This window comes from Arachis ipaensis, chromosome B5 (assembly GCF_059453495.1).
Source record: "Arachis ipaensis isolate K30076 ecotype BB chromosome B5, ASM5945349v1, whole genome shotgun sequence".
NCBI classification, from domain to species: Eukaryota; Viridiplantae; Streptophyta; class Magnoliopsida; order Fabales; family Fabaceae; genus Arachis; species Arachis ipaensis.
The window spans coordinates 95,552,406-95,572,676 of NC_142440.1; the positions used below are offsets into that span (position 1 = coordinate 95,552,406).

Here is a 20,271-nt window from a genome sequence, read left to right on the forward strand (position 1 = left end):
AACAAAAACAACGAAGAAGTGCTTAATGTAGAATATCACCTACTTAATCATTGTCAATCTAAATCAATCCCCGGTAACGGCGCCAAAAACTTGATGAGGGAAAGACGATTCCACACAAACTCACCGGCAAGTGTACCGGGTCGCATCAAGTAGTAATAACTCACAAGAGTGAGGTCGATCCCACAGGGATTGATAGATTGAGCAACTTTAGTATGGTGATGAATTTAGTTAAGCGAATATTTGATAATTTTGGTGAAATTCGATTTACAAGAACTAAATTGCAAGTAAACTAAAGTGCAGAATGAAAATTGGCAGAATCTTAAAGTGCAGAAGAGGTAAATTACAGAAACTTAAAGTGCAAGAAATTAAAAGAGCTGAAACTTAAATTGCAAGAAAGTAAATAACTAAAACTTAAAGTGCAAGAAATTTAAATTGCAGAATCTAAATTACTAGGGAACTTAAATTGCGTGAAGATTAAAGGGATTTGGGTATTGGGAATCAAAAGAGAAATGGAAAATGTAAATTGCAGTGAATTAGAGAACTCTTAGATGAAGAAATGCAGAAAATAGATCAATAAGGTTTTTAGTACCAAAACAGAAATGAAGACTTTGTAGAAGAAGATAAAACAGAAAGAAAACTTAGATTAATTCTAAAATCCTAAAAGAGAAATTGACAATTACAGAAGAATAACAAAACAGAAAAGAAATTAAGATCTCAATTGCTCTCTTAACAAAACAGGAAGAAGAAATTGCAGAGAAAGTAAAAACAGAAAGAAGACTAAGATCAGATCTCCAATTCTTAAAGCTAGAAACAGGAAAAATAAAAGAACACTCCAAGGTAAAGAGATTCAGAAGAATTCTTCAATCAGAGTTCCAAAACCAAAAGCAGAATACCAAAAATTGCAGCAGAAGAAAGAAAACAAAAATAGAACGAAAAACTCAGATCAGATCTCAATTCTAAAATTCTAGAATGAAAATTAAAAGAGAGCCCCCTGTGAAATCAAATTTTATCCTATTTATACACTTTCTAATTTAGTCTTCAAGTAATTGGAGTGGGCTTTGTGGCCTTGTATGAAGTGGATCAAAGTGGCATTTTGTTGCTGCTTCCAGGGGAACGTTGCGTTCTCAAAGTGCACGCAGCGTTCATTCATCCACGCGTGCGCGTCTCTGACGCGTGCGTGTCCTTTTGCGCTTTTCGCTCACCGACGCGTACGTGTCATGTACGCGTACATGTCACTATCAATCTTCAGCTACAAACATGCTCGCGCGTCCCTTTCTCGGATACGTGTCGTTGATAGCGTTAACTTAGTGAGCACTACCCACGCGTGCGCGTGGGTAGTAAAATCTCAATTCTAGGCTTCAGCGCCAGTCACGCGTGCGCGTGCTTGATGACAAGTCATCCTAGCCTATTTTAACTAGTCTTTTTCTTTTGTTTTCATTAGAATTATGCACTTTCTTGAGCTACAAGCAAGCTAATTGAGTAGATTTTCATGTTTCCCTTGATTGAACCAACCATATATGAATTCATGCCATTTCATGAGGTTTTATGCTATATTTGTTGCATATTATGAAAGAATGAATATCTCATGATTTTGAGCATAGCTTTGATGAGTTTGGTTGATTAATGATAGGTGAAGAAAGCTTGGAGAAAGGTTGAAGCAAGAAGGAATGGCTAGGAGTGAAGAGAGGACAATGGAATAAGTGAAATTGAACCAGGAAGCAAGAAGCTGGACCTAAAGTTAACATCAAACTTTTGCACAAACTTTTGGTTGAAAAGTTAGCCCCAATGTTAGCCCCCTAACTTGGAGGCTAACGTTGGAACTTGAAAATTCTCCCCTGGGCTCCAAAAGTTTGCGCCAACGTTAGCCCCCTAACTTTGAGGCTAACGTTGGCACATGAATTTCTCCCCTGGGCACCAAAAGTTTGCGCCAACGTTAGCCCCCTAACTTTGAGGCTAACGTTAGCACATGAATTCCTCCCTGGCCATCCAACGTTTGCGCCAACGTTAGCCCCCTAACTTGGAGGCTAACGTTGGCACATGAATTACAATGGGGAAGGAGCAAAAGTTTGCGCCAACGTTAGCCCCCTAACTTGGTGGCTAACGTTGGCGCCACTAGCACACAAGGCATTGCCAACGTTAGGGTCAAAGTTAGACCCCTAACGTTGGCACCAACGTTCATACCAGCAAATTGTGCTGGCTGCTATGAAAAGTTGAAACTTTTGGTCCAACTTTTGCTAACCTCAAAACCGGTTCAATTGGTTCACTTCGGTTCTTCTCCAAACTTCAAGAGCAATCAACCAAGGCCTCTTTCAACCCAATTCCACCAAGAGCAAAGGCCCAACTCAAGGCTTGAAGATCATTGGAAGAAAGTGTATAAATAGGATAGAATTCAAGTTCTTCGGGGAGCTTTCCTTTTGGAATTTTCATAATAGTTTTCGGAGAGCTTTTGTTATTGAGTGAACTTTAATTTCTTTATCTTCATTGCTTTCAATTTCATTTACACTTGTCTTGGATCTTGGATTGGAGAATTGAAGAAATTATGTTTCAATCTCAATCTTGGATCTCTCTGTTTCTTTACTGTTAATTGAATTTCATTTCCGGTTAATTGCTCTTCATCTAGTTTCTTTGCAATTTACAATTTCCTTGCAATTGTTCTTGTTGGATCTAGGAAGGCATTGAGATCTAGACTTGGTTTTCTAGTCTCTGGGACCTGAGATCTGAATTTCTCATTTCACTTCTCTGTTTACTTCCTTCTACGTTCATTTACTTTTCTGCTTCATATCCGGTTCAATCCCAATTCCCTTTCCCTCTCCTGTTTGATGCAATTTAATTTTTCCTTGTTTAATTTCTGCAATTCCACATCCCAATCCCCTTTACATTTCAAGCAATTTACATTCCTTGCGCTTTAAGATTCCGCAATTTACATTTCTTGCACTCTAAGTTTCTGCTATTTAATTTCTTGTTCCTTAAGATTCAGCAATTTAATTTCCTGCACTCTTTACTTTCATGCAATTTACATTCTGCAAATCACAAATCACCCAACCAACACTCGATTCGCTTGACTAAATCCATCACTAAACTAAAATTGCTCAATCCCTCAATCCCTGTGGGATCGACCTCACTCCCGTGAGTTTTTATTACTTGATGCGACCCGGTACACTTGCTGGTTAGATTTGTGTGTTTTGGGAGAAATTTATTTTTCCTCCAAAATATCTCATCAGTGCTTCATCACAAGTGCTTTATCGATGCGTGCGCGTCTTGCACGCGTGCGCGTCTTGCACGCGTGCGCGTCTTGCACGCGTGCGCGTCTTGCACGCGTGCGCGTCTTGCACGCGTGCGCGTCATGCACGCGTGCGCGTCGATTTCAAAACTTTACCTCCAAATTTGAACGTGCCCGAAAACGCTGAGTAAAGGAACGTAGCGCTCTTTTTGAAAATGAGCACCAACCACTACCACGCGTATGCGTCATGCACGCGTACATGTGGATCTTCAAAAATCCATCCCTGACCCATAAGCGTCCGTTACGCATGCACATCGCAAGTGAGCATGGCGTTCATCATTTGAACGGAACACTATACTGCATGGCTTCTTCTTTTCTTCATTTTCTCACCTGAAATCAACCAAACAAGCAATCAAAGTTTCACAAAAATCACAAGAATTTGCATCAATCATAATAATCACTTAGTTCTTGCATAAATCTCATGATTTTGTATAAAATAAATGATGTTTGATTGAACCACAATAATCATGAAATTCCACTCCAACCACTTACTTATTGTGTAAGAAAGTGCGTAGAACCTAAATGAAACAAATGAAAAATGCTTGTGAAACCAGCATAAGATGACTTGTCATCAGGCCCTCCGGAACCCATATTCTAGGCATCCAGTCACCTTCTTGTTGATCTCTATGCTCCAAGCCGGATGGAAAAGCTCTCACATTAACCTTGAAGTACCCCAACATTTCCCGAAAACCACTCAATTGTACTTCACATCCCACTTGAACTCCAAGTCTTGAATTGATTTTCTTGAAGAAACTTGGATTCACTTGGCAACCAACACTCCTTTCTCCACCATGTACCAACCCAAGAAGGACCTTGAGTTGGTAGTCCGTCTCCAAGATAGTATATTGATGGGGGCCAATAAAGCTCATAGGTGAAATTGTCACCCACTTAATATGTTCTTGGACCGAAATTGCTTCCTCACCAATTTCCTCTTGCCCATCACTCAAGTCATAACAAGGAGGTTATGAGAAGTCTACTTCCATGTCTCTCTCAAACTCAATGGGAAGAGGCTCATTAGGATCATTAAGGGGATTGACCAAGGAAGACAGAAAATCATCAATGATGGAATCCTCATCTTGATCAATCTCCCTCATTTCTCCCTTTCCCTCCTCCGGTTCATATACTTCCTTTTCTCCCTCTTGTTTCACTTCATGCTCTAACTCTTCTTCCTTCCCTCTTGGCTCCATGCTCTCCTCTTCTCTACGCCCTTCAATTGTTTCCTCACATCCTTTAAGAGGAGTGTCTTGATCGGATGAGCATAGAAGAACCAAGTGGTTCACCGCTTCGGCTACGGTAGCCATAAATTGCCCTTGGGTTCTTCGGAATCCTTCTTGCTCTTGGAGAAAATCTTGAAGGCATTGATCTTCTTGGGATAAGGGTTGGAGAACTCCACCATATGGTGAAAGAGGGGTTTCATTGTTTGGGAAAAAGGTTGTATGTGTGGGAGGTGACTCATGTTGGCAAGTGTTTAGAGGTGGTATGTAAGAAGGTGTATAGTGGTGGTGGTGTGGTGTTTGAAAATATGGTGATTGAAGGTTATGTTGGGGGTATGGATCATAGGTATATGGTGGTGCAGGTGTATAATCAAAGTGAAATACACCATATTCTTGGGTTGGGTATGTGCATTGGAAAGGGTATGGTTCATTGTAGTATAGAAGAGGTGGCTCCTTCCAAAATTTATGCTCCAATCCCATGATGCAATCCAAAATTGAAGTTATCAAGCCCTACAAAATGATAACAACCAAAATCTAAACCGAGAGGGTGATAACTCATAGAGGAAATAGAAAATAAAAACTAAAGACATCAAGTAACAAAAGAAACAAAATCCAGATTAATAGCAAAAACAAGCAAACAACCCAAAAAGTATCTATTCACACTATTCACATATTCACAACAACCAAAATATAGCACTCATGACGCTAGCTCCCCGGCAATGGCGCCAAAAACTTGATGGGTTGAGATTCACACCGGTTTGGATTTTCACATTCAAGATAATTCCCGTTGTAAGTATAGACCAAACCGGCAAATTAAATCCCAAACATCGAAGTTTAAAATTTCTAATAAACTGAGAGTAATGAAACCTCGGGTCGTCTTCCCTAGGAACTAATGCCTAAGAGCGCACAATTTTCGTTGCAATTGCATAGAAAGTAAAGGGACTGGGTAATTGGCATGAAATTAAAGAGAACAGGAATTAAAGTGCTGAATCTTAAAGAACAAGAAATTAAATGGCAGAAACTTAGAACGCAAGAAATGTAAATTGCAAAATCTTAAAGTGCAAGAAATATAAATGGCTTGAATTGTAAAGGGAATTGGGAGTTGGATTTGCAGAAATTAAACAAGGAAAAGTAAATTGCAACGAACAGAGAAGTAAAGGATGTCTTGAATCAAACCGGATCTTAAAACAGAAATGTAAATAAGCATGAAAACAGTAAACAGGGAATGAGAAATGGGAAATCCGGATCTCAGGACCCAAGAGACTAGAAAACCAAGTCTAGATCTCAATGCCTTCCTAGATCCAACAAGAACAATTGCAAAGGAAATTGTAGATTGCAAAGAAAGTAGATGAAGAAGCAAGTAACCGAAACTGAAATTCAATTAAGCAGAAAATTAAACAAGATCCCAAGGTGAGATTGAAACAGAATTTCTTCAACTCTCCACCCAAAATCCAAGACAAGAAAAATAAAGAGTGCTGGGCAAGAACAAGGAAGAAGAGAGATCAATTCTCCTCCCAGATTCTCTTGAATTAAAACAACAATGCTAAGAAAAATAAAAGTGAGCTCCAAGCAAAACCGAAAAGAAAGCTATTCTGCCAAACTAAAAAGGAAGCTCCCCTAAAACTTAAATTCTAATCTATTTATACACTTTCTTCAAATGGTCTTCAAGCCTTCAATTGGGCCTTTGCTCTTGGTGGAATTGGGTTGAGAGAGGCCTTGATTGATTGCTCTTGGAGTTTGGAGAAGAACCGAATTGAACCGGGTTGGAATCATGAAAGCTTGAGTAAAAGTTGGAGTAAAAGTTAGGGGTCTAACTTTTGCTCCAACTTTTCACATCAGCACCCTTGTTTTGCTGATACCAACGTTGGGGCAAAAGTTAGGGGTCTAACTTTTGCTCCAACGTTGGCCTCCCCTTGGTTATTCTTGGCGCCAACGTTAGCCAAAAAGTTAGGGGCTAACGTTGGCGCAAACTTTTGCTAGTCCAGGGAGTATTTTTCATGCGCCAACGTTAGCCAAAAAGTTAGGGGCCTAACTTTTGCTCCAGCTTTTGCCCAAAAGTTAGCCAAAAAGTTAGGGGTCTAACTTTTGCTCCAGCTTTTACTTCCTGGTTCATAATTAATCCAAAAGTTTGAGCTAAAGTTTGAGGCAAACTTTTGCTCAAACTTTTTTGTTCTCTCTTCCTCCTAGCCCTTCCTTCTTCCATCAACCTTTCTCCAAGCTTTCTTCACCTATCATTAATCAACCAAACACATCAAAGCTATGCTCAAAATCATGAGATATTCATTCTTTCATAATATGTGACAATTATAGTACAAAACCTCATGAAATAGCATGAATTCATACATGGTTGATTAAATCAAAGGAAACATGAAAATCTACCCAATTGGCTTGCTTTTGGCTCAAGTAAGTGCATAATTCTATTGAAAACAAAAGAAAAAGGCTAGTGAAACTAGGCTAAGATGACTTGTCATCAGTGTTGTCAACAATAAAGAAGCAAATAATAAAGAGATAAAAGAACAAGACAAATTGCAATTAATAAACTAATAAAGGAATAAAAGAACCATGTATGCAATATGGACAAGTAAACCTAAAAATTGATGGAAAAGTGGTTTAAAACATAAATGAAACCTTGACTTGGGATGAGTTATGGAATCCCTTCCTCGCCATAACCACAACTATGATAATTATGATGGATTAATCTCACTAAGTCAACCCTTAACATCGAAGGATAAGTCAAGTGAGCATAATTGTCATTAATCCACAAATCCTAGTTAACTTACCAAATTAATTGGTAAAAAGCTAGCGTTAGTGGAAACAATAATAACTAACAACCCAAGAATTATCACTAAATGTCGAACATTATGGCTCTAGTAATCCATAAACTCGTTTTTCTCAAGGCAAGGGGTGGAAATTACCCCATAATCACAATTGACATTTCATCAAACACATAGAGGGCATAATCATACAACTTGGGAAAATAATGAAAGCTATGAACCACAAATGATAACAAGCAACAAAGGCAACTCAACAAACATAAAATAAGCATCAAACATCAAATTCAACAACTAGAAATCCAAAATTGTAAACTATGCATATATTGACAAGAGAATTGAAAATAAATGAAAGTGTAGAAAAAGTAATGTAATTAAAAGAGAAATTAAAGAAATACTTACAATGCAATTGCTATAATCCAAAATCCAACTTGAAGTATAAAATGCTACAAACCCTAATTAAGAACCCTAAGAGAGAATTTCCTAATTTACACTACTCCTACTCCTACTATGTAAAACTATGGAAAATTATGTCTAAGTCCTAATGCCTTCATATATGTTGATATTCCCTTCATATAGCATCCAAATACAGCTTTCCAACCTTCAGAAATGGGCCAAAAGCCCTAAAAAATCGCAAGACACGTGTTTCATTAATGAAACCACGTGCAGAGACTTGTGCGTACGCACACATGCTGTTTTTCCTCCTGTGCGTACGCACAAAAGTTGTGCATGGGCACACTTGCTGATTTTTATTTTGTGCGTGGGCATAGGCTGAAATGCTTCTCTCCTTTTTTTTCTTCATGTTTTCTCCTTTTTTGCATGCTTTCTTCCACTTCTACCAAACCATTCTTGCCACTAGGACCTGAAATCACTCAACAAATATATCACGACATCGAATGGAATAAAAGTAGGATTAAATTGGTCAATTTAAGCACAAAAATGCATGTTTTCACATTTAGGTTCGATTTAGGGATCAAACACAAAAGTATGCTATTTTGGTGAATAAGTGTGAGTTTATGTGATGAAATCCATCCAATTATAGCCAAAATATATCATCAAATATGGATTCATAAATGAGCCAGGACCAAAGATATGATAAGGTTCTTGCAGACATTTGCCTTTCAGGAGCTTAGTGGAGGATGAGTGCAGATGGATAGCCGAACTAATTGGGGTGGCATGACTCCAAGTCGGTTATAAGAGGTTGGTAGAATTCATTCAATGATACCTTCTTTTGACTAGCAACCGCTCTGAGTGCACCGTGGATAGAGCCATCATTATCCATTGTATCACGTTCAGTTATGAGGTAGATGTGGGTGCAATCATTCCACAGCAGATATATAACACTGCCTCTGATTTCTCCACGCATGTGAAGCTAGTCTTCCCTCATCTCATTTACCGATTTTGTGAAGCCGTAAGGATTTGCTTGGATAATGATTTTCTTATTCTCATTGAGTGTCGATCTCATGGAAGACCATGTGATGCCAGGGCATTTAGGCCAGTTTCACTGACCTTTTCTTTACTGCTTTTAGGGTAGTTTCATGCATTTTCCTAGAAAATAAGCTAGTTTTGGGTAGATATTCACTTACATCTTGATTTAAGCATACATTGTGCACTTTACATGATTTCATGAGGGTTTTGCATGAATTATATGGTAAATTGGAAGATGCATGACTCATGACTTGGACTAGAACTTTGATGCACTTTGTTGCTTGATTTCAGGACAAAGGAAGCAAAGAAGAACCATGTTAGCAGTCACGTTAGTCCCACTAACGTGACTTCTAACGTGGAATGGGTGCTAACTTGCAAAGTTAATGAGAAAGGCAATCGCCAATAACGCCCTCGAAGCCATCATAAGCCTACGTTAAGAGTCACGTTAACTAAGTTAACGTGAACTCTAACGTTAACTAAGTTAACGTGAACTCTAACGTGGAAGAAGACAATAAGGCCAACGTTAGTGACACTCCCCTTTGTCACTAACGTTGGACCAAGCTCATAATTAGCCACGTTAGTTGCCACATTAACTTAGTTAACGTGGCTTCTAACGTTAAGAAGCAAAAGGGAACCCAACGTTAGTGACATTCACCTTTGTCACTAACGTTGGCCAAGCTTCCATAAGCCACGTTAACTCCCACGTTAACTTAGTTAACGTGGAGAGAGCAATTTGTCGCCAATGTTAGTGACACTTACCTTTGTCACTAACGTTGGGGTGAACCACCAAGAGCCACCATGAGCAACGTTAACTGCCACGTTAACTTAGTTAACATGGAAGCTAACGTGGATAAAGAGATGAGGAGCCAACGTTAGTGACACTCACCTTTGTCACTAACGTTGGAGATGGCTAGCATGACTACGTTAGAAGCCACGTTAACCTAGTTAACGTGGACTCTAACGTGAGAAATAGGGGCACATTGGAACGTTAGTGACAAAGGTAAGTGTCACTAACGTTCTCGAAGGATTGGCAAGCTTATGTTAAGAACCACGTTAACTAAGTTAACGTGGACTCTAACGTAGGGAAAGGGGAAGCTTATCAACGTTATTGGGAAAGGTAACTCCCAATAACGTGTGTGAAGGACCAAGAGGCAACGTTAGTGGTAACGTTTGTGCCACTAACGTTGAGGTTAACGTGGCTCATACTTGGGTGAGCAACGTTAGTGAAAAAGGTGATTGTCACTAACGTTCTCGAACCCACACTTTCACTTAACGTTAACACCACTAACGTCCTGAGCTAAAAGTCCCTGCCTACTTCACACTTTCTCTCTACAAGCAAAGCTAAGCCCAATGAAGAAGATAACTGTTTCAAACTCAGGATCCAAAGGCCCATACCCAAGACTTGAAGGGCCAACTAGAAGATCAGAAGATTAGTATATATAGGAGTAGCTTTGAATTAAAAAAAGGAGAGCTGGAAATTTTAGGGAGCCTTGGGCATAGAACTACTTTCTGTATTTTACTTTCTCTTCACTTCTAGTTTTACTTTTATGATGTATTCTCCATCTTTGTTTTCATTTTCCAGAGTTATGAACAACTAAACCCCTTTCATTGGGTTAGGGAGCTCTGTTGTAATTTGATGGATCAATTTTAGTTTTCATTCTCCTTCTTCTATCTTTTCTCTTGATTTTACTAGAAAGCTTTCGATCTTCATCCAATTGGGTAGTTATCATGGAAAAGAAGCTATTCATACTTGGATCTCTTCTGAACCTTGAAAGAGAAATGAAGGGATCATGCTAGAAATGCTTTCTCATGCTGGACCAAATTGGGTTTGGATGGATATGTGACTATAATCCTTCCAACACTTGATTTTGGAAATGCATATGGTATAATCAGTAACCATACTTCATCTCTTCTCATGAGCAATTGACCAAGGAATTGGCTATTGATCAAGATTTGAGAGATTGAATTACAAGAAATTGTAATTCGATCACTTAAGATTGCCAAGGAGATCAATGAATGCATTGATTGAGGAAGAGATGAAAATGAACTTGATCCGGAGAATGCAACATCTCCTGAGCCCAATGAACTCCCCATTTCTGATCTTACCCATTCTTTTTAATTTCTGCCATTTACTTTTATGAGCAATTACCCCATTCCCATTTAAGATTCTGCAAATTTACTTTCCGCCATTTACATTCAGCTCTTTATTTCTAGCATTTACTGTTTCCGCGATTTACTTTCCCGCCATTTAATTTTCTGTAATTCTCAACTCAAATTCTGGTTCGCTCAACTAGAACATTCCTTTAATTAAAGTTGCTTGATCAATCAATCTCTGTGGGATTCGACCTCACTCTATTGTGAGTTTTTACTTAACGACGAATTTGGTACACTTGCTGAAGGAAATTTGTTGCGAGATAAGTTTTTCGCGTATCAAGTTTATGGCACCGTTGCCGGGGATTGATTATGTATCAACAATGATTAAGTTGGAGGATAACTAGATTGAGCATTGTTATTTTGTTTGATTTAATTTTCTATTTGAGTAATTTACTTTCAGTTTTAGTTAATTTCTTCCCTTCTCCCAACTTTTTTGTTTAATTCCAGTTGTTTACACTCTGTTTCACTCACCCACTAACTGTTTGATATATTGCATCACTCACACTAACAGTAATTCTAACAGAAATACTTTCTGCATCTATTTTCCTTGCTTGTGCTTTGTTGGTTGTATGACAGGGAGAAGAAGCGGGGCTTCAACTTCCTTTGATTCTCAACCTGAGAGGACCTTCTTTAGATTAAGGAGGGAAGCAAGAGAAAAATGAGTAGTTGGTGCCGAGGAAGAGGAGGAATACTTTGAACCAAACATGGAAGAAAACATGGAAAACCATCATGAAGAAGAGGCTCACAACCATGGCAGAGAAGGTCGAGCAAATCATGCTGGGGAAGAGAGAAGAGTTTTAGGCTCTTACATCAACCCAAACACAAGAAACTGTGGAAGTAGCATTCAAAAGCCAACCATCCATGCCAACAATTTTGAACTAAAACCATAGCTCATCACCCTTGTTTCGAACATTTGTTCGTTTGAAGGAAGCGTCCAAGAAGACCCCAATCAACATCTAACCACCTTCCTGAGGATATGTGACACGGTGAAGTCTAATGGTGTTCATTCTGACTCCTATAGACTGCTCTTATTTCCATTCTCACTCAAGGATAAGGTAGCCAAGTGGCCGGAGTCTTTTCCGAAGGAGAGTTTGACAACTTGGGAAGATGTGGTGAACAAATTTTTAGCCAGATTCTATCATCCCCAAAGAATCAACAGGCTGAGAGATGAGGTCCAAACTTTCAGGCAACAAGATGGTGAGACTCTATATGAAGCATGGGAGAGGTTTAAGTACCTCACAAGGAGGTGTCCACCAGATATATTCAATGAATGGGTGCAGCTACACATTTTCTATGAAGGCCTTTCTTATGAATCAAAGAAAGCAGTAGACCACTCATCCGGGGGATCTCTGAACAAGAAGAAGACCATTGAGGAGGCCATAGATGTCATTGAAACTGTAGCAGAAAATGACTATTTCTATGCTTTAGAAGGAGGGAACACTAGAGGAGTGATGGAGCTAAACAATGTAGATGCTCTGCTGGCCCAAAATAAGCTCATTACCAAGCAGCTGGCTGACCTCACCAAGAAGATGGAAAGGAACCAAGTAGCAGCAATCACCACTTCATCAGCAACCCAAGAAGGAGTGAATGAAGAGGCAGAGAGTGAGTAGGAGTAAGTCAACTACATTGGGAATTCACCTAGACAAAATTATGACCCATACTCCAAGACCTACAACCCTGGTTGGAGGAATCACCCAAACTTTGGGTGGGGGATTCAATAAGATCAAGGCCAAGATCAGAGATGTATCAACCCCAACAACAATGCAGCTCACCAACAATTCACACAGAGAACATATCAACACCACCATAACAACACCTCTCCACATCCATATCAAAACCAAAATAACACTCCTCATCCCTCCACCTCTAATCCCAATCCACCATCATTTGATGACAGACTCTCAAGGATTGAGAATCTACTTGAAGGCATAGGCAAAGAGATCCAAGATAGTAAAGCATTCCGAGAGGAAGTGCAATCCAATATGCAGAATCAAGATGCTGCCATCAAGAAACTTGAGACACAAATTGGCTACCTATTCAAGCAGATTTCCAGCCACAACCCTCGCAGTGATACTGACTCAAACAAAAGGGAGGAGTGTCAAGCTATCACCCTTAGGAGTGGGAAGGAACTGAAGGAATTCTCCCAGAAACCACAAGAAGATGGCTCAAATGACAAGGAAGAAAAGCAAGATGGAGCTCAAGCTTCCACTCCAAGTTTGCAAAAAGAAAAAGGAATGACGAAACTGGATGCCCCAAGAGTTCCATACCCTCAGCAATTGAAGAAAAATGGGGATGATAACCAGTTTTTGAGATTTTTGAAAATCTTCAAGAAACTACAAATCAACATACATTTTGCTGAAGCAATAGAACAAATGCCACTCTACGGCAAGTTCTTAAAAGAGCTCATGACTAAGAAGAGAAGCTGGAAGAACAACGAAACTGATACTAACCGAAGAATGTAGTGCTATCATCCAGCACAAACTGCCCCAGAAATTGAAGGATCCCGGGAGTTTTCAGATCCCTTGTATCATAGGGGAAATCATAGTGGAGAAGGCTCTTTGTGACTTAGGAGCCAGCATCAATTTGATGTCAGTAGCTATGATGAAGAAGATGAAGATCGAGGAGGCTAAACCAACAAAAATGGCCTTACAGTTGGCAGACCGATCATTCAAGTTCCCTCATGGCATAGTAGAGGATTTGCTGGTGAAAGTGGGAGACTTCATATTCCCGGCAGATTTTGTAGTGCTGGACATGCAGGAGGAAGCGAATACCTCTATTATCCTGGGAAGGCCGTTCTTGGCCACTGCTGAAGCTGTCATTGATGTCCAAAAGGGTGATCTCACCCTGAGATTACAAAATGAAAAGATGACATTCAATGTGTTCAAGGCCATGAGTTACCCACAAGAACAATTGGGGAAATGTATGAGGTTGGACTCACTTGAAGAGGAAGTGCAGGAGAGTTTTGAAGAAGAAGAGCCTGAAGAGCCTGAAAGATTAATAGAGGAGGAGTCTACATCAAGTGAAGAGGTTACAACTACAGAGATTGGCATACCAGGTGCACCAAAGGAAGAGAATGAAAAGATAGAGGCACCCAAACTTGAGCTCAAAGCATTGCCACCCACGCTCAAATATGCATACTTAGGAAAGAATGAGAGTTACCCTGTAATTATAAACTCATCCCTCAGTCAAGATCAAGAGGATGAACTACTCCAAGTATTACGGAAGCATAAGGACGCCATTGGATGGACCCTTGCTGACTTGAAGGGAATCAGTTCAGCCATATGCATGCATAAGATACTGTTGGAAGATGATGCCAAACCATCCATTCAATCCCAAAGAAGGCTGAACCCAATCATGAAGGAAGTGGTACAGAAAGAGGTTATGAAGCTATGGCAGGGAGGAGTAATCTACCCAATCTCGGACAACCCCTGGGTCAGCCCCGTGCATGTCGTGCCTAAAAAGGGAGGAATCACTGTAGTCCCCAATGAGAAGAACGAACTAATTCCTACAAGGACCGTCACAGGATGGCGAATATGCATAGACTATCGGAAACTCAATGAGGCTACACGAAAGGATCATTTCCCCCTCCCATTCATGGATCAGATGTCGGAAAGACTCGCAGGACACGCATATTACTGTTTTCTTGACGGTTATTCAGGATATAACCAAATAGTGGTTGATCCCAGAGACCAAGAGAAAACTTCATTTACTTGTCCATATGTAGTGTTTGCCTACAGGCGCATGCCATTTGGGCTGTGTAATGCACCTGCGACTTTCCAACGCTGCATGCTTTCCATCTTTTCAGATATGATAGAGCAATTCATTGAAGTTTTTATGGATGATTTCTCGGTATTCGGAGATTCCTTTAATAGCTGCTTGAATTACCTTGCCTTGGTATTGAAAAGGTGCCAAGAGACCAATCTGGTCTTGAACTGGGAGAAATGTCACTTTATGGTGACAGGAGGAATAGTCCTTGGCCATAAGGTTTCTAACCAAGGCATTGAAGTGGACAGGGCTAAAGTGGAACTTATTGAAAAACTTCCTTCACCCAGTGATGTCAAGGCAATTAGAAGTTTTTTAGGGCATGCTGCCTTTTACAGAAGGTTTATTAAAGATTTTTCAAAAATAGCTAAGCCCTTGAGCAATCTCCTTATATCAGAAACACCATTTATCTTCGATGAAACATGCATGTTGGCATTCGAGCATTTAAAAGAAAGATTGTCCTCTGCCCCTATTATTTTCCCACCTGATTGGAACCTACCCTTTGAATTGATGTGTGATGCATCTGATTTTGCAGTTGGGGCAGTGTTAGGGCAGAGGAAAGATAACTTAGTCCATGTGATATACTATGCTAGCAATGTCCTCAATGATGCTCAAAGAAATTATACCACTACTGAAAAGGAGTTGCTAGTAATAGTTTTTGCACTTGACAAGTTCAGATTATACCTCATTGGTGCTAAAGTGATTGTTTTCACAGATCACACAGCACTTAAATATTTGTTTTCCAAACAAGAATCAAAACCAAGATTGATAAGATGGATCTTATTGTTGCAGGAATTCAATATTGAAATCAGAGACAAGAAATGAGTGGAGAACAAGGTAGCGGATCACCTATCTAGAATCCCTCATGAGGAAGGTGGAACACATGATGCAAGTGTGAATGAGCTTTTCCCTGATGAGCAGTTGATGACAGTTCAAAAAGCACCATGGTTTGTGGACATTGCCAACTTCAAGGCAACTGGGGCTCTACCTCTAGGGATCAATAAACATCAAAAAAGAAAGCTCATAAATGATGCAAAGTACTTTGTCTGGGATGAGCCATATCTCTTCAAAAAGTGTTCAGATGGAATCCTTAGAAGATGTGTTTCGGAAGAGGAAGGACGAGAGGTCCTCTGGAATTGCCATGGCTCTTACTATGGAGGACATTTTGGAGGGGACAGAACTGCAGCAAAGGTGTTACAAAGTGGATTCTTTTGGCCCACCCTTTTCAAGGATGCCAAAGAACTAGTGAAGAGCTGCAACGAATGCCAAAGATCTGGAAACTTGCCCAAAAGGAATGAGATGCCACAAAATTTCATCTTGGAACTGGAACTGTTTGATGTATGGGGAATAGATTTCATGGGACCATTCCCAACCTCATATTCAAACAAGTACATCTTGGTAGCAGTGGATTATGTTTTCAAGTGGGTAGAGGCTATTGCAACTCCAAAAAATGACAACAGGGTAGTCATGAACTTTCTCAGGAAGAATATCTTTAGCCGTTTCGGAGTCCCACGAGCACTCATCAGTGATGGAGGAAGCCATTTCTGTAACAGACCACTAGAAACTCTCTTCCTATAATACAGGGTAAAGCACAAGGTTGCCACATCTTACCATCCCCAAACAAGTGGGCAAACCGAGATATCAAATAGAGAGTTAAAAAGGATTTTGGAAAAGACTGTAGGTGCATCCAGAAAAGATTGGTCGAAGAAGCTGGATGATGCTCTTTGGGCATACAGAACAGCATTCAAAACACCACTCGAAATGTCCCCATATCAACTGGTGTATGGAAAAGCTTGTCATCTACCACTAGAGCTGGAACACAAAGCTCTCTGGGCTATCAAGATACTAAATTTTGACAGCATTGCTGCTGGTGCAAAGAGAATCTTGCAACTGCAAGAAATGGAGGAATTCAAGTCACAAGCCTATGAAAATACCAAGATTTATAAAGAGAAGGCAAAGAGAAGACATGACCTGCATCTTGCACCCAGGAGTTTTGAAAAGGGGCAACAAGTACTCTTCTACAATTCCAAATTGAGATTGTTCCCAGGAAAACTCAAATCAAGGTGGTCCAGACCTTTTCTTGTCACAAAAGTCTTCCTGTATGGACACATCGAAATCATGGATGAAGGTTCAGAGAGGACGTTCACTGTGAACGGACAACGACTCAAACATTATATGGGCAACATGGGTGAAAACCCCAGAGTAAAGTATCATCTCAAGTAATTGAGAAATCGTCGAGCTACCGACGATAAAAGAGCGCTCTGTTGGGAGGCAACCCAACCTCAGGTAGTTTCCTTTTCATCTTTATTTCAATAAAGGTCACAAGTTGTTTCCCCTGTATTGCGAGGAGCTAAGTTTGGTGTTCCACACCAAAACAATCCAAGAGTGAAAGTTTAATTCTAAGTTTGGTGTTCCACCAAAGGATATTAGTTAGAATCACACTCCACTCCCAAAGCACATTGCTAACTCCAACTAATCAAGGGAAACCACTTAGATGTAGTTAGACTTTAGTTAATAATTGTTTTGTTAATAACAAGATATGAGATTCTCTACATATATGCAAGGTTTTGTACTGGGCAAGGAACTATGTTTGGTGTTCACACACCAAATTAAGTTCAGAAGTCACAAGCATACATGCAAGCTAACTATTTCTCAAGTGCTTTGGAAACAAGCAACTTCCAATAACTTTGCAGGAATCTTATGAGGAAATGGTTCACCTTCACCCAAGGAAGTGAGGTAGCAAAGACTAGGATGATGACAAAAAGAGGGCAACTAGAAACCATCACCAGAAGGTTGTATTGTTACTTAATTCCATGTACTTAGAATCTTGAAAATTGGAAGTCCGAATGCACTTTTGATTAATAGTTACTCGTTAGTTGGAAGCTTTTTCAATTCTATCTGTTAAACTTTTTTGTTGAATAGGTCTATGCTTGCTAGTCTTTATGTCACTGCATCCTTACCTTGCTTACTTGTATGCTTGTCCTTTTGAATCAAATGAAAAGAGAATGAGTGTTTATTAAAAGACTAGAGTGGAGTTCATACTATGGAGTAAGTTCCTGAGTTTGTGGTGTGGTCATAAGTTAGCTAAGTTGGTTCAACCACAAGGTGGGAAGACAACTATCTGTCATAAATACTATGCTTTGAACATACCCATGAGACTAGCTAAATAATAAGATCATAATAAGAAAAAGGGAAAGAACAATCAAAGTTGAAGAATAAAAGAAAAAAAATAGCAAGAAAAGAGGCTAGGCACCAAGGGTTTGAGCCTTGAGGGATGTGTCTGTGGTGTTCCTGTACCAAGGATCTGCTTGGATTACTAAGCTCTCAGGGGTGCTTTATCACCTAGTAACTTGGGTTAACTAACCCAGGATTATCAGCTGAAAGTCCACCATCAAGAGCAATCTTTGCTACAGAACATTTAATCGCCCAAAGAGGTGCTGGACACCAAGACCTCAAGGAAAGAAAATAAACAAACCATGTGCCTGTGGTGTGTATGTATGGGGGAGAGACTTGAGGAAGTAAGTCCTTAGGGGTGCTTTAACACCTAGCACCTTGAACCAACTGGTTCGGGAGTGTTGGCTGAAAGCTTATTTTAAAGAGTTGCCCCCTTACAGAGCACTTAGCCCAAGAACAAAAATAAGCCCTGAAATGACAACAAAAAGATCAATGAATAAAAGTCTCATGGGATGCAATCACAGTGAGTATTCTAGGACATGATAAAGGTTTGAAAGCCAGTGAAGGAATGAACCTAAGTTGCTATGCATGAAACCACCATAAAACCAGAAACATGACTTCCACAAGAATGACTCATTTCTCTTGGCATTCCATTCATCATTCTCTTGTTCCAGTACTTGCTTAGGGACAAGCAAGCTTTAAGTTTGGTGTTGTGATGCCAGGGCATTTAGGCCAGTTTCACTGACCTTTTCTATACTGTTTTTAGGATAGTTTCATGCATTTTCCTAGAAAATAAGCTAGTTTTGGGTAGATATTCACTTACATCTTGATTCAACCATACATTGTGCACTTTGCATGATTTCATGAGGATTTTGCATGAATTATATGGTAAATTGGAAGATGCATGACTCATGACTTGGACTAGAACTTTGATGCACTTTGTTGCTTGATTTCAGGACAAAGGAAGCAAAGAAGAACCATGTTAGCAGTCACGTTAGTCCCACTAACGTGACCTCTAACGTGGAATGGGTGCTAACTTGCAAAGTTAATGAGAAAGGCAATCGCCAATAACGCCCTCGAAGCCATCATAAGCCCACGTTAAAAGTCATGTTAACTAAGTTAACGTGAACTCTAACGTGGAAGAAGACAAAAAGGCCAATGTTAGTGACACTCCCCTTTGTTACTAACATTGGACCAAGCTCATAATTGGCCATGTTAGTTGCCACGTTAACTTAGTTAACGTGGCTTCTAACGTTAAGAAGCAAAAGGGAAGCCAACGTTAGTGACATTCACCTTTGTCACTAACGTTGGCCAAGCTTCCATAAGCCACGTTAACTCCCACGTTAACTTAGTTAACGTGGAAGCTAACGTGGAGATAGCAATTTGTCGCCAACGTTAGTGACACTTACCTTTGTCACTAACGTTGGGGTAAACCACCAAGAGCCACCATGAGCAACTTTAACTCCCACGTTAACTAAGTTAACGTGGAAGCTAACGTGGATAAAGAGATGAGGAGCCAACGTTAGTGACACTCACCTTTGTCACTAACGTTGGAGATGGCTAGCATGACTACGTTAGAAGCCACGTTAACCTAGTTAACGTGGACTCCAACGTGAGAAATAGGGGCACATTGGAACGTTAGTGACAAAGGTAAGTGTCACTAACGTTCTCGAAGGATTGGCAAGCTTACGTTAAGAACCACGTTAACTAAGTTAACGTGGACTCTAACGTAGGGAAAGGGGAAGCTTATCAACGTTATTGGGAAAGGTAAGTCCCAATAACGTGTGCGAAGGACCAAGAGGCAACGTTAGTGGTAATGTTTGTGCCACTAACGTTCAGGTTAACGTGGCTCATACATGGGTGAGCAACATTAGTGAAAAAGGTGATTGTCACTAACGTTCTCGAACCCACACTTTCACTTAACGTTAACACCACTAACGTCCTGAGCTAAAAGTCCCTGCCTACTTCACACTTTCTCTCTGTAAGCAAAGCTAAGCACAATGAAGAAGATAACTGCTTCAAACTCAGGATCCAAAGGCCCATACCCAAGACTTGAAGAGCCAACTAGAAGATCAGAAGATTAGTATATATAGGAGTAGCTTTGAATTAGAAAAAGGAGAGCTGGAAATTTTAGGGAGCCGTGGGCATAGAACTACTCTCTGTATTTTACTTTCTCTGCACTTCTAATTTTACTTTTATGATGTATTTTCCATCTTTGTTTTCATTTTCCAGAGCTATGAACAACTAAACCCATTTCATTGGGTTAGGGAGCTCTGTTGTAATTTGATGGATCAATTTTAGTTTTCATTCTCCTTCTTCTATCTTTTCTCTTGATTTTACTAGAAAGCTTTCGATCTTCATCCAATTGGGTAGTTATCTTGGAAAAAAAGCTATTCATACTTGGATCTCTTCTGAACCTTGAAAGAGGAATGAAGGGATCATGCTAGAAATGCTTTCTCATGCTGGACCAAATTGGGTTTGGATGGAT

The 20,271-nt window shown here is 39.9% G+C and overlaps 1 non-coding gene across 1 annotated transcript; it reads right to left on the reverse strand.

Moving 5' to 3' along the window:
- Positions 1 to 12,004: 12,004 nt before the first annotated feature.
- LOC148565053 (small nucleolar RNA R71) lies at positions 12,005 to 12,111 on the reverse strand. The gene has a single exon (XR_015884399.1). It is a non-coding gene; the product is annotated as a small nucleolar RNA R71 (small nucleolar RNA).
- Between the last annotated feature and the right edge of the window lie 8,160 nt (positions 12,112 to 20,271).